Genomic DNA, 10166 nt, shown 5'->3' with positions numbered 1-10166 from the left:
GGGGCAGCAGGGGTAGACCCAGATCCTCCTGCTCCAAAAGCACCGGCCCTGCCGTTGGAAGTAACCAAGAATCCCTGTCAGCCGTTGACAGTACAGGGAGTATGGGACAGTACAGAGCTCAGGGGTACAGATTCCAAGCAGTAGAGGGTGACAGAGACACACTCACACGCACCAGGTGATTACAGTATTACCATGGTAAAAATAAGTGGCACTTTAGTAGCAGCCATTAGCACACAGTCTCTGAGCTCTTTGCAAACATTGGTCCATTAAGTCAGCCTGTAGCCCTGCCAGCCAGCTCAGCATTAGTGCCTGGGTTTTACAGAGGAGAAAGTTGAGGCACAGAGTTAAAGAACTAGTTTTATGCACCTAACTCCCATAGACATCAATGGGAGTTAGGCACCTAAATACCTTTACAAATCTGGCCCAAAGTGACTTTCGAGTCAAGGAAAGTACAAGGAAAGAACCCAGGAGTCCTGATTCCTGCTCCTCTGTTCTAACCACCACATGCACGGATATCATGCAGACGAGAGTGTGCCAGTGCTCAGCCTCTCTTCCCTGCTTTGAGACAGCCCTAGGTTGAGCTCTTCCCGGGATAGATACCAAAAAACCCGCAGCAGTTGAGAGACCCGACGTGCCAGTCCATGTGCTGTTGTGCCTGGGCTGCTCCCATAGGGAATTAGGCTCCTGCAGCCATTCCCCTGGCAGGGCCGACACACTGCATCTCGCTAACGGAAGCGCAGGCGGAGGCGGACAGGCCTGGCCCATTCTCTGGGAATTTTGGCTGGCAGATGCTATGCTTGACTGTGTTCTGTGAAACCCGGCATGTTTCCTGGTGAGGCGTGGGCCCCGTGTCCTGAGGGACAGCGGTTCCTGCTGAGCTGGGGAGCATTGCTGTTGGAGATGTTGGGCACTCCTCGTGTTCCTCCCTTTCTCTGCTCGGTGGTACACAGCCCCATCACCCAGTGCTTCCCAGAATGTGGCCAGTGCTAGCACGGCTCTCCCACTCCAGCCCACTGGCCGAACTGCCTGTGGCACAGCCTCGGTACTGGTCTCTGGAGCCCCTGCTCCCATGCCAGGGCATGCTGTTACCCGGCTACTTTCGCCTCTGGTGCTGTATTTGTCTTGCCTGTGTTTCATGGTTCTGCTTATGCGTTAGAGTTGGGTGTTCAATCTGCTCATTAGCCTTCCAAATACCCCACGCTGGCACCCAGACACTGCCACGAGGGAAGGCTCCTAGACTGAGCATCCCCATGGCCACTCTCCGCCCAGCAATTCCCCTTCTGTGGGGGTGAAAAACCTTACGATCCCCAGAGCTGGCTGCCCAAGAAATGACCAGAGGGAGCATCTAGCAGCTTCTTCCCCAGGCAGAGGAAAAGGCTGGAATTGCCTGGGTTAGGATTTAAAGCTAATGAGCTCACTGCTGCAGTGACTAAGGGCATGATTTTCCATCACACTGCAGTGCTTTGTGCCACGGTGTCAGCGTGTCTTTGTACCAAGATACAAAACTCTCCTTTCTTCTGCAGAATAAAGCAACCTTTCCTTATCTCTGTCTGGCTGTCAACGGCTCTCAGCTAGGTGGACCCGACATTTCAGTAACAGTTTCTGGCACCCCAGATGGGACCCTGCTAGCTCGGACATCGGACTCTAGATGGCTGCGGCGAACTAGGAGAAGCGCCACCGGGGTGCTCAGCCCCTCTTCCTCACTTTACCGCGCCCCTTGGGGTTTGTGCTCCGATAAGGTGAGCCCTAATAGGATGAGGAAACCCTTCCCAGATTCTGGTTATATTCTGGTTTCCTGGTTACTCTATTTCTGTCTTATACCTTTGGGTGTTAGGTGTGTGGGCGGAACTGAGATCCTTGTTCGTAATTCCTCAGGGTGGAAGCCATAGCATGCAAGGAAGTCCTGAGGTCGTATTAAGATCCTTCTGTTCCGTCCCCTGTAGCAGTCAGCGTAAGCAGAGATTGCTGGCTTGAATTTTTTGGATTAAACCATTATTCCCTCCTTCTTTCTGTTTAATTCTCTATTTGAGTGCCAGAAAAGGGGATGGGTGGGTCTCAGTGGAAACCCTCTAAGGCTAGCCCTTTGGATTACATGTTAAATAAATGGCCTTTACCCGGTGTTCAGAAAGGAATGTCAAAGAGAAACCGTTTATTCTTGCCTTCTGAACTTTGGGGCTGCCCTCTCCACTGTTACTGTCAAGCCAAAAAAGGGAAGCCTCATGAATACAAGTATTCCGGTAATGGGTATAGGCGGAAAGCCATTTAACTGTTCTGTGTCGTAGGAGGCTACTGTGAAAATTTCTGGTGTCTCCGCCTCCCATGCCTTTTTGCTAGCTCCAGATTCCCCAGTTAACCTCTTGGGCAGAGACCTCTTGTGTAAATTGCATGCTCAGATCTTTTTTTCAGATAACAAGATCGTCCTCTGGTTACCTCAAAACCAACTTCCCCAGCTGTGTGCTGTTCTAACCCAGGCTTCAGAGGACTCGATCCTGCCTGCGGACTCAATCCTACCCGAGCGACTCAAACAGGAGGTAAAAGCCTCCCTATGGGGCACTTTAAAAACAGACTTGGGCACTCTCTGGACAAAACCGGTGCATATAACCTTGAAGCCAGGCATTGTAATTCCTCGAATTTATCAGTACCCCATCCCTCAAAAAGCTCTGCTAGGCCTCCGTAACATTATCACCACATTCCTGGGGTTGGGAGTGCTAGTTCGCACCAAGTCTCCTTTCAACACCCCCATTCTGCCAGTCAAAACACCTGACATGGATCCCGAGGGAAAACCAGCATACTGATTTGTCCAGGACTTGTGTGCAGTGAATAAAGTCGTTCAGGCTAGACACAGTTTGGTACCTAACCCTCACGCTATCCTGACTGCCATTCCAGCAGGTACTGCTTGCTATTCGGTAATAGATTTGTGTAATGCCATTTTCAGTAATCCCCTAAATCAAGACAGCTGGAATATCTTTGCATTTACATAGACGGATCCAGAGACCGGGAGGGCAAAACAGCTGACCTGAACTCGGCTACCACAAGAATATGTTAAATTGCCAGCCATTTTCTTCTCTATCTTGACATGCAATTTAGCTGATATTAAGCTACCTGGTGGGTCCACTTATCTCTTGTATGTGGATGACGTCCTGGTTTGTTCTCCTGATCAGGTATGCAGCCCAATTTCAGTCCTTACCTGCTGATGTACCTGCTCACTGGATCCAGCCAGGGGATTGGGTCTAAGTAAAAGAGTGGAAAATCAAGCCTCTCCAACCCTGGCGGGCTGGCCCTGTTCAAGTCCTTCTTACCTCCCACACTGCAATTCGAGTAAGGGAACGGAATACCTGGATCCACCACACCCGAATCAAGCTAGCCCCTAGGTTGGGGCCAGAAGCAGACAACATCAAACTTTGAGGGAGCACCACCAGCTCTTCCCACCGCAACCCAGAAAAGCCAGAAGCAGATGGTACCTGGAAAACTGAACCTCTCAAGGAACTAAAGCTTTTGTTCCGATGGACAAAATCCTGAGACTTTGTGACTATGGGTTCTCAGACGGTGCTGCGGTGGCTATTATTGCTGAGCCTGCCCCTTGTGCAAACTAACCCGCACCCAGCGGCTAAACCTCTTCAGCGACTGGCCATGTTGGGACACTTGTCTGACTGTTGGTTGTTCTGAGGAAGGAATAGGACTGTGGGCTGTACCTTTAAACCTCTCTGAAACTCTCTGCCTACAAGTGGTGCAGAAAGCTAAGTGGGGGTGGAAAGGAGAATACCAGTCCAATAAGTGTGGGAAAACATCTGAGGATTGGCATCATAGCTGGAAGGCCCAAGGAGTCCCTCTCTTCAATATCCTTGGGTTTGGGTATAAGCTGGTTCTATGCTTTGAGGCTGTTGATGGAACCGAGAAGAAACTGGGTTATATCCCCTTAGAAGCCTGTGATCAAACCCTTAGGTTTAGTGTTAAAAATGGAACCTTTTACCCCTTAAAAATTGGTGTAAACACCCAGAGACCTCCCTGCCAGTTTCAAAAGGCCTATATTGCGAAATTAACAGGCGAACGTTATCAAGGGGAGTGGTTTCCTTCGTTCCTTCCCTTGGGTCCCATAAATAAAACTCATGCATATTATATGGATGTCTCCTCTGGCATTTTATCACCTCACTTACCCCTTGTAACAATTTATAATGCCAGTGGGCGCTAGAAAGCTTTATATCACACTTGTTTGCTGTTACATACTGTGGGGGTATCTTAAACAACACCCACGCCATGGGACATTTAAATGCATCCCATTGGCGGTGCCGGGGCCGGGTATTTGGCAACTCCAAACATCAAGATGTTAGGGTAGATTGGTGCCACCGAGTAGCAGGAAGCTCCCTCATCCTTTATTTACAAAGCCCCGGTCTGCATTTTATTTGTGGCCATAATGCTTATAAAGCTCTCCTGCCGGGTTGGCATGGCTGGTGTGGTGTGGCCAAAGTATTACCAGACGTTCAAGTAAACACCACACTGGACTCACGCCAAATCCTCAACCTAAAAACTTATTCTCACAAGCTCTTCACACCCTTAAAAGGGGCTCGGGTTAAACATGCCGAAAACCCCCTAGTAATCAGGTAAACGGGATTTCATTCGTTTATACGTGGACTTATTCCTGCACTGGGGGTAGTGGAGCTGAAAAGGGTAGTGGTAAACATTTCTGCAGAACTTGAAAGAGCAGCTAATGCTTCCTTGGACACATTCCAAAAGTTACAACAAGAAATCAATAACATAGCAGAAGTAACACTGCAAAATAGGCGTGTGCTAGATGCCATGAATGCTGAAGTAGGGGGAGCCTGTGCTCGCATTGAAAAAAAATGCTGTTTTTATATTAATCGCTCTGGTTTAATTGAGGAGGATTTGCAGGCCATCAAGGATGCAGCTGTTGTTTTCCACACTGTATTTCTTAATCATTCCCTTAATTTTGAGGACCTCCTCCCAGACCTTGGGTCATGGTTTACTGGCCTTTTCCGTAAAATTGTCAAATAAATTATTTTCTTTCTTTTTTTTCCGTATGTCGTTTGGGTAATGTTGCAATGTGCAAAATGTTTGTGTAGTGCTGTTACTAAGGGCTCTACTGTCTGTAGGAGAACACAGTCTCTCTCCCTCCAGCTTAATAGCAAATTGTGTATCGGGCCTGACAATTTGGATTGTTAGGCCCGAAAGGGGGGACTGTGATCGTCAGCAGCGCCCCCCGAACAGCTAGTAGCTTTATAATAGCTGGCAACCATTAGGGGAAATTGGATACCTCACAGACACAGTAGCCTGAATGTTTGAACTGCCTTCCCTTATCGGTCTTAAGGCAGTTAAAGCTCGTCCTAAGCCGGTTTTTGCTAAGCAAATTGCAAAAGTGCAGGGTTTGCAAACCACCAATCAAATGCTAACACAACTGAAGCCTGTGTGTGAGTGTGTATAAAAGATTCTTGGTTTTTGTATAAAGTAGAGTCTTTGTACCAAGATATAAAACTCTCCTTTCTTCTGCAGAATAAAGCAACCTTTCCTTATCTCTATCTGGCTGTCATTGGCTCTCAGCTAGGCAGACCCGACATTTCGGTAACATAGGGTCAACAATGTACTCAGCAGTCCCTGTCCATGCTGTATTCTGATAATTCATTTAAATGAATTGTCAACACGAACTATCTCGGTATTCATCTCTCTTTGAAATGTATAGCAAATAATCTGTGAATGGTGGAGCAACAAGCAAATGGCCTTACGTTAATTCTATAGCTAAGTACCAGTGATGGACTTCCTTCAAAGTCAGCCTAATTACCTTTTGTTCCACAAGGAACTCCCAACTTGTCAAAATACATGAAATTGTATCAAAGATCCTTGGGTCCTGATTCTGTCGTCTCAGATCCACTTAGGTTTCATCAGGGGAAGTTTGAGTCACAAGACTGAGGTCCCAGTTATGCCGGCACTCGCTGAATGTGAGATTTGGACATTGGACTATGACCTATGAACTGAGTTCTAAAGGAACTCTTTGCAGCTACGAAGCTTCCCATCTCTGCTATGAATCTGCACCTCAATGGATGGAACTCATGTCTGTATGTATATTGATCTTTTAACCATACTCTCTCTCTTTTATTTTTTAATACATTTTAGTTCAGTTAATAAGAATTGGCTGTAGCGTGTATTTGGGTAAGATCTGAAACATTCACTAACCTGGGAGGTAACGTGTCCGATCCTCTGGGATTGGTAGAACCTTCATATGATGAAATCAGATTTACAGAAATTTTCATCATATTTGACGTGGGTACCTGGATGGAGGCCTGAGGCTGGATCACTTTAAGGGAACTGTGTTGTTTGGACTTCTGAGTAACCAGTGAGTGTTTATTCTGTCTTGATAAATCTAAGTATTGGAATATCCACCATCTTTATGGGATTGTCTGCCCCATTCTTTGCAGTTCACCCTAACTGAGTGACCACAGCTGGCTCCCCACTAGGACCCAGTCACAAGTGTAAAGCCACTTATGCCCCTACCTTGGTCCCTGCACCCAAAGGAGTCACCCACATCTGAGAATTGGGGCCTGAAAGTTGATATTAAACTAGCATGTTTCCTAAACATCTGTGGTCATCATGGGAGGAAGGCAACTCCAGCTTCCCCTGGCCAGAAGGGGGGAGAAGAGGGCACTCAGACCTTGCTCCCCTTGTTAGTCTCTGCCGTGGGGATGACCCAGCCAGGATCTCTCTCTCCCCCTTCCACTCCCTCCTAGCCCTCCTCTCTGGGTGCTCCAGGCACAGCAGTGGCTTCACCCATTAAAGCTGCTGATCATAAGAGACTAGGATTCATGGGGTAAGTGCAAACACCTGCCTGAGTTCAGCTGCCGGTAGATGAGCTGTCTTCTCGTGCTGCCGTGTCAGTTTTGTCCCCAGGCCCACAGCTAGCCAGGCCAACGTGGGAAGGCAGAGACTGGAATGAGAATGAAGACCTGGACTGGGGGAACTTGCTAGTGGGCAAGTCAGAGACTGTTAAAATGCAGAAGAGCCTGCACATAAAGAATTGCCAGACTGGCTCACACATAAGGGCCAGCTAGGCCAGGGTGCTGTCTCTGACAGTGGCCCATTCCAGATGCTTCAGAGATACATGTGAGAACCCCATCATAGGTAGATACAAAAACCACAAAATCCCAGGGTCATCAACAGCCATAGAAATTCCCTGGGTCTGATGTTCAGTGTCACAGCCAGCAGGCGTTTGTGCACACACAACTGTCTGTATCAACCAGGAGCAAGTGAGCTAATCCCTGCTTTGCACATGGATTTGGCTAACTAAGCAGTGGTGTCTGTAACCTGGAGTTTGCACACCCACACAGGGCTGGGCATGGAGGACTATGCGAATCAGGTCACAGTATATAAAAATAGCCAACATATACCCTGTGTTTTGGCTAGACAGCTCACTCCATCATACACAGGAACTGGGCACCTATGTCCCCTCGTAGCCATGGCTACAGCTCTCAGCCCACCTCACCCTATGGCATCATCAGGCTGGGGCAGGGGATTGGGTGCAGGAAGGGGTAATGGCTCCAGCTGGGGGTGCAGGTGTGACAGGTTGGATCACAGAAATCCCCTTGGGACTGCCAACTGATGTGCTGAGACTATCCCTTAGCCCGTTTTCCCTGTCACCTTGGGACTTCAGAACCCTGCCTGGTTGTGCCAGACACACTTGCCTGCTACAACCACAGACCCAGATCTGAACCACGTCCCTCAAAAGCTGCAGGCTTAACTGAAAACAGCTTCAGAAGTGCTCCTGTCTCCAACACCCAGATGCCCAACTCCCAATGGGGTCCAAACACCAAATAAATCCGTTTTACCCTGTATAAAGCTTATACAGGATAAACCCATAAATTGTTCACCGTCTATAACACTGATAGAGAGAGATGCACAGCTGTTCCCCCCTCCCCCAGGTATTAATACATACTCTGAGTTATTTAATAAGTAAAAAGTGATTTTATTAAATACAGAAAGTAGGATTTAAGTGGTTCCAAGTAATGACAGAACAAAGTGAATTATCAAACTAAATAAAATAAAACACGCAAGTCTAAACCTAATACAGTAAGAAAGTGATCACAGATGAAATCTCACCTCAGAGATGTTCCAATAAGCTTCTTTTACAGACTAACCTCCTTCTAGTCTGGGTCCAGCAATCACTCCCACCCCTGTAGTTGCTGTACTTTGTTCCAGTTACTTTCAGGTGTCCTTGGGGGTGGAGAGGCCATCTCTTGAGCCAACTGAAGACAAAAGAGGGAGGGTCTCCCAGGGGCTTAAATAAACTCTCTCTTGTGGGTGGAGACCCCTTCCTCTCTCCTATGCAGAATCCAGCTGCAAGCTGGAGTTTTGGAGTCACATGTGCAAGTCACATGTCCATGCATGACCTAGAACTTTACAGGTGGCAGCCATTGTTCACGTGCTACATTGAAAGTCCCCAGGTAGACTTCTTATGTGGATTGGAGTCTTCCAAGGTTCCATTGTCCATTAAGTGTTTCTTGATTGGGCATTTAACTTGCAAATTCCTTTCTTAAGAAGCTGACCAAATGCCTTACTAAGGCTACTTAAAATCAAACAAATATACAGCCAATATTCATAACTTCAAATACAAAAATGATACATGCATACAAATAGGATGAATATATTCACTAAATCATAACCTTTACATAGATATGTTACGTGGCATAAAACATATTCCAGTTATATCATATATACAGTAACTCCTCGTTTAACGTTGTTCCACTTAACGTTGTTTCAATGTTACGACCCTGCTCAATTAGGGAACATGCTCATTTAAAGTTATGCAATGCTCCCTTATAACGTTGTTTGGCTGCCTGCTTGTAAGATTCTGGGGAAGAGCAGAGACTTTACAAGGGAGCATTGCGCAAGTTCCACTTCTCCACCCCCTCTCCCTCCCTCCCAGCGCTTCTGCCCTTAAGCCTTTCTGGGAGGGAGGCGCAGGAGTGGGGAAGACCTGCATCTCTACTCCTCCCCCTCCTTCCCAGAAAGCCCTAAGTGCCATCAAACAGCTGTTTGGCAGCACTTAGGACTTGGCGGGGGGGAGGGATGTGGCATGCTCTGGAGAGGAGGTGGAGTGGGGGTGGGAAGAGGTGGGCCTGGAGTGGAGTGGGGACAGGAAGAGGTGGCCTGGAACATTCCCGGCAAAATCTGAGCCTGTTCTCCAGGGAAGCTGCCGCTGCTGCTGCTGCAAAGGTGCTTCCTAGGGTCCTTGCCTGCGGCAGGCTGTGCCTGTGTGGGTTGAGCCAAGGGCACTCCCCAACCACAGCACAGTACTGTACAGTATACAGTATAATGCCTTTTGTCTGCCCCAAAAAATTTCTTTGGAACCTAACCCCCGGCATTTACATTACATCTTATGGGACAACTGGATTCGTTTAACATTGTTTCACTTAAAGTTGCATTTCTCAGGAACAGAACTACAACGTTAAGTGAGGAGTTACTGTACATTTATAAGCATATTTCCATAAAGCATATGGGGTGCAACGTCACAGCAGGCTCTGAAGTAGGGCCAGGGATGAGGGATTTGGGGGGCAGGAGGGTGCTCTGGGGTGGAGTCTAGGGGTTCAGAGTATGGGAAAGGGCTCTGGGCTGAGGCAGAGGGTTGAGGTGCTTTGGAGGACAGGGTCAAAATTCAAACGGCTTTGGAGGACAGGGTCAAAATTCAAAATGATCTGGACAAATTGGAGAAATGGTCTGAGGTAAACAGGATGAAGTTCAATAAAGATAAATGCAAAGTGCTCCACCTAGGAAGGAACAATCAGTTTCACACATACAGAACGGGAAGAGACTGTCTAGGAAGGAGTATGGCAGAAAGAGATCTAGGGGTCATAGTAGACCACAAGCTTAATGTGAGTCAACAGTGTGATACTGTTGCAAAAAAAGCAAACGTGATTCTGGGATGCATTAACAGGTGTGTTGTAAACAAGACACAAGAACTCTTTCTTCCGCTTTACTCTGCGCTGGTTAGGCCTCAACTGGAGTATTGTGTCCAGTTCTGGGCACCGCATTTCAAGTAAGATGTGGAGAAATTGGAGAGGGTCCAGAGAAGAGCAACAAGAATGATTAAAGGTCTTGAGAACATGACCTATGAAGGAAGGCTGAAGGAACTGGGTTTGTTTAGTTTGGAAAAGAGAAGACTGAGA

General features: G+C 47.6%; 1 long non-coding RNA gene across 1 annotated transcript; it reads left to right on the top strand.

The window, feature by feature from the left end:
- The first annotated feature begins 1526 nt into the window (after positions 1-1526).
- Positions 1527-3553, top strand: LOC127039165 (uncharacterized). Its single transcript, XR_007770911.1, has 3 exons — positions 1527-1739; positions 2407-2531; positions 3162-3553. It is a non-coding gene; the product is annotated as an uncharacterized LOC127039165 (long non-coding RNA).
- The last annotated feature ends 6613 nt before the right edge of the window (positions 3554-10166 follow it).

This window comes from Gopherus flavomarginatus, chromosome 22, assembly GCF_025201925.1.
Source record: "Gopherus flavomarginatus isolate rGopFla2 chromosome 22, rGopFla2.mat.asm, whole genome shotgun sequence".
Classification (NCBI taxonomy): domain Eukaryota; kingdom Metazoa; phylum Chordata; order Testudines; family Testudinidae; genus Gopherus; species Gopherus flavomarginatus.
Note: the sequence above shows the minus strand (reverse complement) of the source record. Positions and strands in the feature narration are given on the sequence as shown.